The following is a 15514-nucleotide window of genomic DNA, read 5'->3' on the forward strand; positions in this document are numbered from 1 at the left end:
AATACAATCCCTCGAACTTGATGACGTATATGTTAAACGTGGCAATGTTATACGAATCGGATGATTAATTATACGATTAATTATTAAGACCTTTCGTAACGAACCTCATAATTCTATCGTTGGAACGGGTGACAACTTTGACGATCGTTGTAACCAACCGTTAAATGTTCGATCTAATAACATATCCATATATATACATTTTACATTCGTATACACGTATATACTTATGTTACATGTATCTATATAACTCCATAAGAGGTACAGAGACGAGGACATAAAATTTTCTTTCGCTCTTGCAGCGACTACAATTTTTATTAAAATTGTTCCATGAGTAGGAGGAAAAGAGGGACGAAATTTTCAGGGAAAATGCCACGCAAAAAGAAATTACGTTTCATTGGAGCGGCCATGTCTGGCTCGCGTCTGTTACACTTACCTATACGTATATAACACATACGTATATGTACATAAATACATAAGTATGTATACCAACCACATACAAGTGTAGTCACTAGCTTTTATACGAATTCACGCTTATCCCTTAATCATATTTCGCACTCGGGATTTTTCCGCACCCGGCCAATTTTCCCGACGATGAAACGAGTTTTTCCATATTTCCGTGGCCGCTCGCTCGTTATCCGCGCATACCGACCGCGGAAACTCCACCCCCCACCCTTTTCCGTTTTCTTCATCATTGCGAATACTATCGGTCTTCATTTATGCAAGTCCATGCTCGAGCAGCTGCCTCTAACGAAACTCGCTCAAACTCACTCACCGAAAAGCGTAAAAACATTGGCGAGAAGGATAAAATAGATTTCGTGGCATTTAAATTATTCATTTACTTTAAAAAATAAAGAAAAAAGAAAAAGAAAGAAAGAGAGAGGGGAGAGAGAGAGAGAGAGAGAGAGAAGAAACGATCCATTGTTATAATGTAGGCAATTAAAGGATCGACCGTGGGAATTCGTGAAGGTTGTTACTCTCCTTGGTAAACAAATGTTACATCGAACGGATCTACGTTTAAGTAAACATCTATCTTTATCTGTCCTTCAAATGCCAGTCTTTGCGTTAACATTCGTCAGTCTTGTTCGAGATCCCGTGGAATCATTACCAAGAGGTTAATTCGTGTTCCCAGAGTTTCTTTAGCAACGAAGTGCAACTGAATGCAACGAAATTAGATGCATACCTGCGTAGTATACACATCGTACACACATATAAGTATATAGGTAGATGCATAGATATATATATATATATAAGTACATACGCGTGTAGATACGTACATACATAGATAAATACTTACGCATATAGGTACGTACGTACAAACGTACATACAAACCATATATACATACATACGCACATAGGTACGCATATACATGTAACATACATACATACATACATACAACATACATAACATACATACATTCATATATACGTATATACGTATATACTCATATAGATACGTACTACGCACGAACATATATATATACATATATACATACGCATATAGATACATACATCCATCCATACATATATAGATACGTATAGATACAATGTAAGTAGCTCAGAGCGAGTTTATTTCACTTGAAGGGAATACAGCGAGCATGTACGCGTATCCAAGGCTACGAAAGTCATCGAATTTCGAATGTAATCATCGAGCTTCAAATATGGAGAAGACAAAGGATCCTCGTAGTTAAGGGGAAAGTTAACGTAGCGAAAGGCGGAATTGTTAAAGCGACGCAATAAGAGAAGGAGAAATAGGAGATAGAGAAAATGGCGGAAGGAAGGTGAGTTAAAGAGCATCTCATGAGTAAACACGTAATACTTAGATATTATATACCGTAAAGCTTCGACCTCTGCGATTTATTTGTTAAATAAACTGCGAAGTATTCATTCTGCAAATGGACCGTGAATAATATCTTAACTTTTACTTTTCCATAATCTTTTAACTACGTCCTTGTCGTCGTCCTCGTCGTTCTATGTTATTCTATTTATTTTTTTTCTCTGTCTCTCTCTATTTCGAAAAGAGAAACATTGCTTTAAATACAACAGTAAAATTATTAACTTGTAAGAAGGTAAATACGAATTTCAAAGTAAACAATGACTAAGCTTGCAACGTAATAGCAAATATATATAAAAAAAAACCCTGTCTATAATCTTCGTTTCGTTTTATTATTTATTTTCGTTTATAGCTGAAAGAATTATATTACCCTCGTTTTCTCTTTTCCTTTCTTTGTAGAGCTCAACTCACTCGACTCTTCGCGTAAAATTTTATAAAAATTTCGTTTACCCATAAAAACGTCTGAACGGACTTTTCAAGCTATCTTTTTCATCCACAAAATTTCCACTTCTGTCTCTCTCTCTCTCTCTCTCTCTCTCTCCCTCTCTTTTTCTCTGTATCTGTCTCACTTTCTCCTTTTCTATTTCTCTCGCTAAACTTTTTGACATAATTTTGTCATTATTATTACTTAGTTCTGTTCAAAGGGACCGTTTAATTTACGCATAGAGAAAATTAAACTTATATTATTCGTACGAAATATCGTGTTGTATATTTTTCGCGTGAGTCCAAGGATAGTTTCAAGGAAAACTTTCCCTTTTCTCTTACGCTCTCCCTTTCGTATCTCTTACCTTTTCTCTAATTGTAAGTTGTATCAGTTTAATTACTCATCCTTCTGTTTTTCGTAATTTAACCGTTTTCCAGCAATTAACGTGGTAATGTTGTTTTGTCGTGCTTACGTTCCATTAAAAGCAGTATAAAACATTGCCGGCGATGGTCGTAGTATTATTATTACCATGCAATTAGCTTCATTGTCTTCTTCCTCTTCTTATTCTCTTCTATTTTTCTCTCTTTCTTTATTTCTCTCTCTCTCTCTCTCTCTCTCTCTCTTTTCTATCCTTAAAACATCAATTATTAATCCTTTAAAGGAATCAAGTGAAACATTTTCAAATATAATGTTTGATAGTTCGAAGAGAAATATGCTTTTGTGTATTGTCGTATACACAATATGTTTCTCTTCATTTCTCTCTCTCTTTCTCGTTAACAAAAGATCCTTTAAGTCGGTCTTTGTCATTTTCTCTACAGAACTTTAGCATCTCGTGGCTTTAATATTCCGGCAAGATATATATAAATGAATTTAATTCCAGAGTGCAAGCTTAACGAGTCACGTGCAATGTATTTCTCCTTTCTCCTATCGTTCTTTTTCTTTTTTTTTTTTTTTTTTTTCTTACTATTATCATAGCCGCAGCTGTCATCATTGTCGTTGTTGTAGCTCTCTGTCTATTTGAAAAATTGTTCCTCGTGAAGTTTTTTAAGCTCCTGTCATCTACCAGAATCGCTCGTTCCTATCTCTTTTTCTTTCTCTTTCTTTCTTTCGTTGATCAGCTTATTATAATAGAAAATAACAAAGAGCTGAGATATTGTTAAATTTATTGCGAGAACAAATTTTACCTATAAATTTTCTTTTTTCGCTTTCTCTCTCTCTCTCTCTCTTTTTTTTTCTTTTTATCTTTTTCGTTTATACTTTTATTGCAAGCTAAAGAAGCTAAAGAATTTTCGTCGTAATAGAAAATAGAAGTATACACGTACATATTTTTCTTAAATATTGGAGATATAATTTATATCATTAATTAATAACTATACAAAAATATAATACTATATAAATAATATTGACGATCTAAAATATTTTCGTTGAAAATGTCGAAAACTTGAAAAATGAGATCGTTTCAAAATCCCTTCATTCTCTATTTTCTTATTAGAATTTCACCATATATATATATATATATATATATATATATATATATATATATACATACTATGTTATCAACTAGTTATCATATTGTTCCATTACCTTACGTCTTCGTTTCTAATACAAGTACACCGATAACCAATTCATACTAATTACTATACGAGTTAATAAGAACACTTTGGAACGATGCCAGGCAATCGCAGCTGGCTGGTACTGTACACGTGTATTTGTTAGAGATAGAGTGAGAGATAGAGAGAAAGAGAGAGAAAGAGAGAGAGAGAGAGAGAGAAAGTAGCTTAATAGGACAGGATAGCTGACGACGGTGATACTGTCATGAGTCCTTATTCGTTAGTATTAGTGGCCACGTAGTATATATGTACGTGGTTCATAACATCATTGAGGTTTGAAAAATCGCTGATTCGTGCGTACATGCTCTGCACACGAACGCGTGTGCAGAGGAGCGAGACGTGAACGTCGCGTGTTACTTCGGCCGATATATACGATTAAATCCATTGTCACGGTTATCGAGGCGAAATGTTTCCGATGCATTAATAACGCATAAATGTCAGGTCGGTCGCGCGCGTGATTTCTGGCACTTTGCCAATGAACGACGTGTTTCTGGTTTCCTCTATTTAGGAAATCCATCACTCTGTCCATCTATCTAACTCTCTCTCTCTTTCTCTTTCTCTCTTTCTCTTTCTCTCTCTCTCTTTCTCTCTCTGTTTCTGTCCGTCTGTCTGTCTTTCTCTGTTACACGTTGTCCGATCGTTGTCCGAACCTTAAAAGTTCAAAGTAAAACATGGTACTTTCTTGCACGTAGAGTTTGATCAGGAGTTTTAAAAGGAAAGGTTCAGAGATCATTTATATACTTCCACTTGTTCGAATGTTGTATTCGTGTGTTTTTAGTACTCGCTCGATTAATTGAGATTAATTGAATTTCAATATGTTTTTATTTTTAATTATAATAATGCGTATAAAGAGACTCGTGCGTTATTTCTTCTCTCTCTCTCTCTCTCTCTCTCTCTCTCTCTCTCTCTCTCTCTCTCTATTTTTTCTTTTTTTTTTCTTTTACTTTTTATTTTTATTTGAGATCTTTATAATTTAATGTACCAATGGTTGTTATTACGATATTGTCATGCTACATTTTAACATCGTATTTTGATGTTAGAATTCGCGGAATTATGCATCGAGGAAATGGATAATATATGTGAAAATGTTATCGACGATAATGGTACCTTTTATGCTTAGAATTCGCTTCTCCTCCATTTTTCCTTTTACATTTATTTATATATTTATACATCTATCTAATAGTCATCACGTCGGTAAATCGTTTAGATATTTCAATATTCACCGATAGATGTAACTACGTATATTTATAGTATATAGATGTATATATATATATATATATATATATATAATCTCTATATAGTGTGTATACATATACGTATAGATTTATATGTAAATCGGTATGAGTCATGAAATTACAACGTTTATTGTAGTAGTAATACGTTATTGTCAGTGATGATTGCTGCTTGAATCATGCGAATGTGGAACACTTGCTACGATCGTTTCGACACCACTCACGTGAATTGCAATAACGATTGTTTGCTATTGCAATTGATCCAGGTTCTGTCTAGTACTTGAAATCACGACGATATTCATGATCGAAGTGAATTAGGATATTTCAATATTGTTTTCTTGATATTGGGGAAATAATCGATTTATATTGTTATATTAATAGTGAATTGGGATATTGCTCTCGATATCTCGTAACGAATATACGTTTTCTTTCCCTCTATTTTTTTCGCTTTTTTTTTCTTCTTTTTTTTTCATCTTCTTCCACGTTTCATAACGATCGTATAGAAATGACAATGTCTACGTATTTATTTCGAATTTTATTAACTGAAATAAAAATTGGAACGAAGATGAACGTACTTTCTAGCAACGATCTCGTTCAACTGCCGAAATTCTCTGTATAGTATATCGCTGTGTCAATCGTACTAATTAATTTTCGGAATTTTTGGTAAAATTAACGAACGACCGAGAGACTATGCGAATAAACATTTTGCGTATGATTGTTCGCCGTTGAGAATAGGCATTCGCTGAGATTGAGTTTCTCTCTTTCTCTCTATCTTTCTCTCTGTGTATATAGTTTAACTATGTTCATATATACATCAACGTTATGTAACGATATATCGGTGGTTGTATACATAGAGAAATTAGGTACATATTTTACTGTTTGACGATAGACGTGTTAGGCAAACGGTTTAATTCTTGCGAATTAATTATAGCGCTAATGAGTTTACGCAAACTTAGACGGTGATACTTCTCGTGCTTGCTACGTCGAGATATCGACAGCTATCGTTTCGAGAAAAAGATAATAACGATAACAATAACAACGAAGAGGATATTGACGACGACGACGACGAAGAAGATGGCGACAAAAACGACGATTGAAAATCATTATTTTTATTCGAAGGATCAACGTCGACGAAGATCCTCTTGACGTCATTACGAACGTCGACGAATGATCGACATTCCATCTCCATCAGGAAACTTCGCGTACAAGCACGACGACGAAATCGTCGTGTCCAATGGAAAAATATTATGGGAAAGTACTAAAAGAGATTTCAGCTAGTGTCGGTAGTATTATTCTTATCGTTTCTCTTCTTTTACTAATCCCTTTGCGAACGAAGAGTTCTCGTAATGCGGCGACTGTATTAAAAGCACGTTGAATATTCTAAAAAGCGTGGGAGATATAAGAGAAGGTTATGGTGGCAACTTAGAGAGAAAAAAAGAGAGAGGAAGGAAAGTCTCAGTTAATGGAAAAACTTAGCTTCGTTTCTTTTCTTTTTTTTTTCTTTTTTTCATTTTTTCTTTTCTTCTGTCTTTTTTATTTTTTATTTTTTATTTTTAGGTATACCTTTTCCAGAATCCAGAGACAAAACATGTAGAGAGAGAGAGAGAGAGAGAGAGAGAGAGAGAGAAGAATGCTTCCTCTTTTTTTTTTATCAAAAGCTTAGTACATTGTCTGTTCTTTCTCCTGTCTCTTTTTTTCTCTCTCTTTCTTTTTCTTATCTATCGTAGATATCTCTTACGAACTACTACTACGTATGCTCGTCCAACGTCAGGCTATTTATCGTCGGCTCTAGATCATCCGCTTAATACTCGACGTTTTATAAAGTTCTCGGAATAGCTTTCTAAGACTTTTCATCATAATTCTGTCGTTTATAAATCTAAAGAGAACGAATGTTTAGACCTATTAGATCTATTACATTGCAAAATATTTTTATACATTAGATATCATTAATTCGACGCAGTAGTAATATTTATTACGCGTGTTTATAAAATGATACTGTGTAGATATATATATATATATATATACATGTATGCGTGTGTAGATAAAAATACGACGAAGTTAGATGAGTTTGAATCTATTTTCAATAGCCCTTTGACGATCGATCGTTTATCGCGTTTTCTTTGTCCCTTCGTACTTCTCTTTATCATATATATATATATATATATATATATATATTTTTTTTTTCTTTTCAATGTCGTTCATTCTTCAGAATCCGCTATCATCCAGGATTATCGACCTAAATACTCATGAGTCATTCCGAGAGGCGCAATTCATGTTTGATACGCGTCGTTCTTGAAATTTTACGATCGACTCTGACGAGATTTCTCGTTACGGTGTATCACGTTAAACGGCAGGACGATGTCGAAAAAAGAAATAAGAGAGAAAAAGATAGAGAGCGAGCAAACGAACGTACAAGAGCGAGAACGAGAACGAGAGATAGAGATAGAGAGAAAAAGAGAGAGAGAGACCTTTCTCTTTCGGCTACCCCTCGTTCGATTTCTTTGAAAGATTTTGATTCATCTTCTTTAGGAAAGGGCGTCGCCTAAACTGATACGTAAAAACTTTTACAACGCCTCCTTGAGAGGCAATCGTATTTCGTGCGATCCTTTTTCAACGAGAGATTTTTACAGTCCGCTTTATCTTATCTTATCTATCTTTTCTTTCTTTCTTTCTTTCTTTCTTTTCTTTTTTCTTTATTTATTTTCTTATTCTTTTTTCTCTTCTATCTCGTAAAATCACTCGGGTCGATTTTATAAAACCTTTCCTTTCTTTTTTTCATTTTCTTTTTTCTTTTGCGTTAAGAGAAAATATTCGATGGGAAGTATTCGATAAAAATGAATTTCGATTAATTTAATTAATGTACAGTTTACCTCTCGATCGTAACTCGATGATAGCGATTTGTAGCGTTTGATGATATTTATGAAAAGTATTGAGGTATTAAATATATCTTTTTTTTCGAAATCGTGAAATTTATAACAATCTCTATCTAATGGTCAACCGAGGAGAATCGATCGTACGAAATCAGGCTAATTACTATGTAGCAGTCATGTGTTGTACGTATTATCGTTAATTAGTCAGGATGTTAGACGAGGTTTCCTCCTTGCATCGAGTCTCGATTATGATTACCGTATGCAGCTTTCCATGCACGTATAAGCTCGCCAGGCTTTGTCAGCATGTTCTGACGATATATATATATATATATTTGTTTGTGTGTGTATAACACAAATTAATTAATACAATACCTAGATACTACTACATTCTAGAATTTGAGAATATATTTTACATTCTAACAATCCTCGACGAAAACAAAATTCATATTAGAGTTTCGTTATATCGAATAAAAGTAGTGTATTAATTACAAAGGTACTCGTTAAGCTTTTTACTCTAAAAGATGCATTCTCAAATGCGAAGAGCGCATATATACGCCATTGAAAAATTGACACTCGTATATAAAAAACATTGTAAGCGCTTGATAAATACGTCAGTCTCGGAGTTGTCAATAATGTCTTTTGTTCAGGAAAAACACATTATTTTACAAACGCGTTGGAACGGAAGGGTTAATACCGTAGCTCTCATGAAATTAAAAAATAACAAGCGTCTCGACTAGCATAGATTTCGTAAAACGGCTTTTATGTGTGCCTGTGACGACACGAACGAATATTAAAATTTATAAAACGCGACATCGTAGGTCGAAAAATGAAAACGAATATATGCGTTTACGTCGTGACTCTTAAAACATCTCTTGCTTCTCTTGCTCTTTCTCTCTTTCTCTCTCTCTCTCTCTTTTTGTCTCTCTTTCTCTCTTTCTCTTTTTCTCTCTTCCGCATTCATTTTCAGAACAACACAGGTCTATCTCGTAACACGAAAATTTTAATAAAATCCAACGGCAATATCAAACTACGTGCACGTCCATTTACGACCTTTTAATATAAACCGCCTGCGGTCTACTCTTTCGAGTGCAATCGTGCTAACGAAAAAGAGGAAAGGGAGAAAGAAAAATCTCGAAAATGGACCTTTCATCGTAGACGGGGTTCGCGCGAGCTTGAAAACGGTAATATCAACTTCAGGTTGATGCGTTAAAGCTCAACGTGACGAGCTAAATCTCTCTCTCTCTCTCTCTCTCTCTCTCTCTCTTTTATCTATCTCTCTCACTGTTCTGCTCTTTGGTACTAATTAACATTCCTCTCGATCTTTTCTCTCTCTCTCTCTCTTTCTCTCTGTCTCTGTCTTTGTCTCTGTCTCTGTCTCTGTCTCTGTCTCTGTCTCTGTCTCTGTCTCTGTCTCTGTCTCTGTCTCTGTCTCTGTCTCTGTCTTTGTCTCTATCTCTATCTCTCTATTTTTCTCTTTCTTTCTTCACCTAAGCGAAAATCAGCGGAGCGCAGTTAATTCCGCGGTCGTTGTCGATATTCTAGGAAAGCTGGCAACCAAGCTGGCTTCTCTACAGAGCTTGGATCACAAAGCTATCCCAAAGACAAAGCATACAAATAGGTGGACGAGGTGAACGGCATGATAGGGTTGTGGCTAGCAAACCGCTAACGCGAACCCGTTAATTACAATGCCGCTTCCCTAACTTAACCAACAAAATGATTAGGATATGAAAAAATGTTCTTAATCTTAATTCGTATTAACGTTAATCAACGAGTTAAATATCATATGTACATATTAGTTATTTTATATCAACTTGTATCTAAACTTATATATTTGATCCTTCTCGTTTTCTCTTTCTCCTCGTAATCGAATGATCGCAAACTAATTTGATGTATTATTCGTTCACCGATTCTATAATTAATTAACAATTCGAACGTCCACGTCCTTGTTTGAATACTAATCAATTTTGCGGTATCTAATATCTACCATCCATATGTATTTGTAATAATATAATTCAATATACATCTGCTTGGATTACCTTCGATTTACATTTTCTATTGTTATATATTATTTTATTAAATAGTATTATCGCGTTATTTTAAAATGTCAAGTTGAATGATTTTATACGGAGAGAAAAAGAGAAGGAATTAGAGAGAGAAAGGGAATATTTCGATCGAGATAGCATATTTAAAGGGATTAAAAATTTTTTTAATGGCTAGTTCCATTTAAACGAAACTCTTCCCTTTAAAACGTTCGTTCCTTTCTCTTTTTGTGACTTCTCATTCGGAAGAAACGAACTGACCTATCTCAAAACGTACTTCGTCGTTTTGCAAGTTCGAATTTATTTAAGTCGTGAACATTACCGAGAATTAATGTAGGTCAGCGTGGACCATGTAAAGAGTTTACCTCAAGTAAACAAGACTATATTTGCACTTATTTAACTTGACGATTTAAAATAAGTTTTCTTTTTTTTTTTTTAAACGTCAAAAGGAAGAAGAAGAAGAAAAAAAGAAAGTTGTTCTTTTTAACGTACGGAAAGGAAATATGAAGATATTGATAAACATACTTAAAATATTATTAATAATATATTAATAATGATATAATTATATGATATAATTATATCAATAATTTATTATTATATTAGGTAATATTATATTATAAATAAATAATATATTATTACATTAACGTTTCATATAAAACCAGGTATCGGGATATTCCTGATGAGAGGCAATGAGATAATCATGCGATGAATTTCGATGAATATAGAAATTCGATGAATATTAAAAATATACAATGCATGCGTACCTACGATTTATTCTACATAATCTCTTTCTATTTCTTTCTTTTTATATATTTTTATTTTTTCTTAAAGCGTTTGAATTAAAACGAAATACGTAAGTAAGGTAGAAAGCAAGGACGAAAGGTTGAACGAGAAGACGCGTAATCTGGCGTTGTAAATAATAAACAAAAGAAAAGGAAGAGGAAGAAGAAGGAAAAGAAAATGAAAGAATAGAAAAGAAAAAAAAAAACAGGATATACGCTTAGTAAGTAAGTAAGTAAGTCAGTACATATGTCATCATCGCAAGAAACAGAGAATTCGAGGCTAGAAATAGTTTGTACTTTTAAAAACAACCTAGAAGGATTAGAAGAAGAATAAAAGAAGCTCGTACGTTTCGACGTTAAAAGAAATTCATGGAAAGTTTCGATCGTAAAAAGGCATTCCGTGGTTGGTAGATGCTACGAAGCTGATTTTGATGCGTGTATTTTTATAAAAGCAATGGCAAAGGGATGGAAAGGGAAGAAGAAAGGAGAGAGAAGAAAAGCAGAATAGTAGAGGGGAGCTTGAGAGAGGGGTTGAGAATTCTACCAAGGCTCTTTTGTAAACTTCTTCATTGCTGCTCGAAGCTATGGCAGTTTTGTAGGAGAACAAGAGAGACAGTAGATAGAGGTATATGACTTTTCCTAATGGCATAAAGAGATTTTGTACCTTTTCTTTTTTCTTTTTCTTTTTTTTTTTTTTTTTGCTTAAAGACCATAGCTTTATCAGTTTTTCCTTCTGTCTTTTGTGTGATTATGAAACGTATGACCTATGTTAAATGTTTGAAAAATAACATTAATACTAAACGAAAAAGATGGAAATACGAGAGAAAGTTGATAGGTCCTTTTCAGACTTTTAGCAAGACTTTTATACCGTATTTTCTCGAAGAATTTAATAATTCGAAACACGCAGGAATAAAAAAGAATGGGAGAGAAGAGGGAAGGGAATGCAAGAGAGAAAGAGAGAAGAATTTATTGCACGAATCTCGCTATCTTTCATTTAAAAATGTCGAACTTTCTACGGGGAAACGTTTCCACGAACAATTTATGTGCTTGCAAGAGAAGTTCTCAGGTGAAAGTCGAGTCCGTAGTCTTTGGTGGTGATGTTTGTAGGGTGAAGTGAAGAAAGAGAGGGAGAGAGAAAAAGAGAGACAGACATACATATAGAAAGAGAGAGAAAACTTTACACAATATTTACGAGAGTAAAAGTTCGAAAATACGTAGCCACTTGTTTATCGATTTACTTTTCTATCTGCAAATTTCATTCTGACGATTTGCGTCTTTCAAATATTCTTGGAAATTTCCATCCCCTTAAAAATCATGATTTCAAAAATATACATGAACGTATATATATATATGTGTGTGTGTTTGTAATTTTTTTTATTTGTATATTTCTAAGTTGTACTTTTTAGAATCGCACGTTTCTCATTGAATATTTAAGAAAGGAATGTTCATTTTGTTTTAGTAGTCTCTATTGTATGAAAAGGTCAAATCGATAGAAAAAGAGGGAAGTAGAGGAACGGAAATAAGGCGAGTGTGTGTAAGAGAAAGAGAAAGAAAGAGAGAGAGAGAGAGAAAGAGATGGAAAGGGGAAGATTGTACGAGGGACACGATGCGTCGTCAAGATCCTTGATCTTTGACTCGAGCAGGGACTTTTGCGGAGAATGAAACGATAACACTAGGTTTCAATTTGCGACGGAGTCCTCCGGCTAACAGGCTCACGTCTCACTTTGACGTGACAGTGTAGATACATACACACATAAGTCCTTCTCTCTCATCTCTTCTCTGAGTACTTCATTCTGTGTAACAAAAAAAGAGAAAGTAAAAGAGAGAGAGAGAGAGAGAGAGAGAAAGAGAAAGAGGGAAAGAATAAGTGAACGAGCTCCTCCAGCAATCTAGTATTATTTTTTTTCTCTTGGTGTAGATCTAATTCGATTTTCTTGTACACGTTTAAAACCTTCATGTAAAGATGTCATTGTTCGGACGTGCATCTTATTTTTTCTTTTCTGGACTCACATATTTTCTTTTTATTTTTCCCAAAATTATAGAGTGTATATATATATATATATAAATATAAGTATATAAAAATAAGTATACCTATATATAATATAGATTAAATCTCGAGGAAGAAAATTGAACTCTTAAGAATAATAATTCTTCTATCGATATCATTGTTATGAAAATTATCATGTTGGTTAATTAAATTTATTTTATATTTACTATTAAAGAAGTATTCAGTTATACGTTGTTTAAGCGATTACAAATATTTTTCTTTTCAAATATAGCATCTAAATAATACATGTGTATATGTATGTATATATATATATATATATTATGTATATATTTTTTTAGAAATTTCGCAAACAGATAAACGGACGCGTTTTTTCGCGACACCTTTTAGATATATACCTGTCAAGAAGTCGAAGCCGATTTTGCTTGAAAGCGGCTTAGACCGCACAACAGGTCAACGCACATCGATCTTTTTTTTCGAGGCGTTAGCACCGTTAGGTCTTTTCTGTCCATCGTCAGAGAAATTCTAGTAAATTCGTCGCGTTTAAAATCCCGCTCTTTTCGTAGTTTCATGCACGACCTATCGCAAACCGCAAAGGTGGTACGTCGTACATGTATCATAGTTACGTATACACATACATACGTATATATACGGCGAGGTTAAAATTATTCATAAAAGAGAAACCATACGAATTCGTACGTTTTTTTCGAATTAGAGAAAGAAAGAGACATAGACGAAGAGAGAAAGAGACAGGGACGGAAAAAGAAATAAATATATATATATATAGAGAGAGAGAGGAGAGAGAGAGCGAGAGAGAGACAGAGACAGAGAGATATAAAAAAAGAAACAAAGAGAAATAGTGGAAGATGGTTCGAGTGAAATAACCGACAGAGAAACAATTACCGTGGCTCTTCCAAATAGGCACTTCGAACCATTTATCACGCGGACGCCTCGTAGAACTTTATCCGTGGTAATCAATCAATGTTCCATTTAATGGAAAATCTTCGTATCTAATTCGCGATGTCCTCGTAAGGCAAATCTTCTCTACGATGATAGAACGGAAACTTAGGTAAATCGTGAAATATGCATTTCCGTCATTCGTGTCCTGGGAATTGAAGACAAAAAAAAAGAAAGTGAAGAGAGAAAAAAAAGAGACCGAGAGAAAGAGTGAATGAGAGAGAAAGAGAGAGAGAGAGAGAGAGAGAGAGAGAGAGAGAGAGAGAGAGAGAGAGAGAGAGAAATATTTTTAAATGCACGCTCATGAACATGCACGCTTTTACACTCGAATCGTTAAGAAAATCCTTCGGTCTCGTCGTTTAAATTTACGATCGAGCACGTCCCACGAGAAGCAAGCAAGCAAGCAAGCAAGCAAGCAAGCAAGCAAGCAAGCAAGTAAGAAAGAAAGAGAAGAAAAGAAAAAGAGAGAAAGAGAAAGAGAGAGAGAGAGAGAGAGAGAGAGAGAGAGAAAATACACTAGCTTTCGGGAGTTCCATCGAGTTCTATCGAGTTCCACATCGAATTCCATCGAGCGTAACGTTCTCGGTTCTTTCAAAATCGAAACGATTTCGAAACTTTTCGAATGCAACGAATTCGATGGAATGGTAATTATTCGTTAGAAAAAGGAGAAAAGAAAGAAAAGAGTAGGAAGAAAAAAGAAGAAAAAAGAAGAAAAAGAAAGAGTCGTCTCTAAACGAGAAAACGCAAAATGGATTTACGTTCTTTGCCCTTCCCTCTTTGAAAGTGATCGAGAGGCATCGTGTTCGTAACGATATTTTTGGAATTTACGAGTTCTCTCGTATAACGCGCTTGGCACCAATCGTTTGTCGTACACTGCCCTTCGGCTCTGCTAAATTCAGCATTTTTTTCGGCTTTCTCCCTCGTCGTTTATTCTTAGCGAAGCGAGAGAAAGAGTGGGAGAGAGAAAGATAGAGAGAGATATAGACAGAGACAGAGAGAGAGAGAGAGAGAGAGAGAGAGAGAGAGAGAGAGAGAGAGATAGAGATAGGGAGCATGAGTATAACACGATATACGCGTTCTTTTCTTTTATCCGCGTTCCGTTCGCTAGAGCGTGTACGATGGATAGTAAATCATACAGGGCGTTGCATTCAGGTCGCTTTAAACGACCCGAATGAGCCCAAAAATAATAACGAAAGCGTGGTCCGATGTTGGTTAATGTCTTCCTAAGAAACATTCACGTAAATCCTAATCGACGATTTCTACAGTTCGTACAATAGTTCCTTTCGGAATTTTATCGGCTTTGTCATTATCGTATTTCTACAAACGAAGGTTTGAGAGTCGAGTTAGCTGTTAGAATAACGGTTTAAAGAGAAAGAGAGAGGAAGAGTATATTCGGGTTTTATGGTTTTACCTAATCGTTTTGTACTCTACTGTGCGAGCCCATAAAGTCTCTTTTCCTTCCGTCTTCGAAAGTCATTATGGCTGACAAAATCGGTAGCGTTTCTGTAGCTAGTCAGGTACGGCTTTTAAACCGAATGGAAGAGTTTAAGGTTGTTGTACGATTTAGGTATCTATATACAAACACATATATACGTACGTACGTACGTATGTATGTATGTATAGATACATAGATAATAGACATTGAATGTTCGTCGTCGAGTTACGAGCTTCCTCTTATTGCAAGCTCATCCAAGGCGTTCTCTTTTCATCGTATCGTCGCACCTTTTGGTTTCTTCGTTGTAACGAGAATTCGTGTTTTCGACC

The 15514-nt window shown here is 34.7% G+C and overlaps 1 protein-coding gene across 2 annotated transcripts in view; it reads left to right on the forward strand.

Annotated features, from left to right (window-relative positions):
* Positions 1-1597: 1597 nt before the first annotated feature.
* The window catches only part of LOC127064086 (protein eva-1), a 237577-nt gene continuing 223660 nt past the window's right edge, over positions 1598-15514 (forward strand). For both annotated transcript variants that reach the window (XM_050994628.1, XM_050994632.1), the window contains exon 1: positions 1598-1778. The gene's annotated coding sequence lies outside the window, so the exon portion shown is untranslated. The remainder of the gene's footprint in view (positions 1779-15514) is intronic.

This window comes from Vespula vulgaris, chromosome 5, assembly GCF_905475345.1.
Source record: "Vespula vulgaris chromosome 5, iyVesVulg1.1, whole genome shotgun sequence".
NCBI lineage: Eukaryota > Metazoa > Arthropoda > Insecta > Hymenoptera > Vespidae > Vespula > Vespula vulgaris.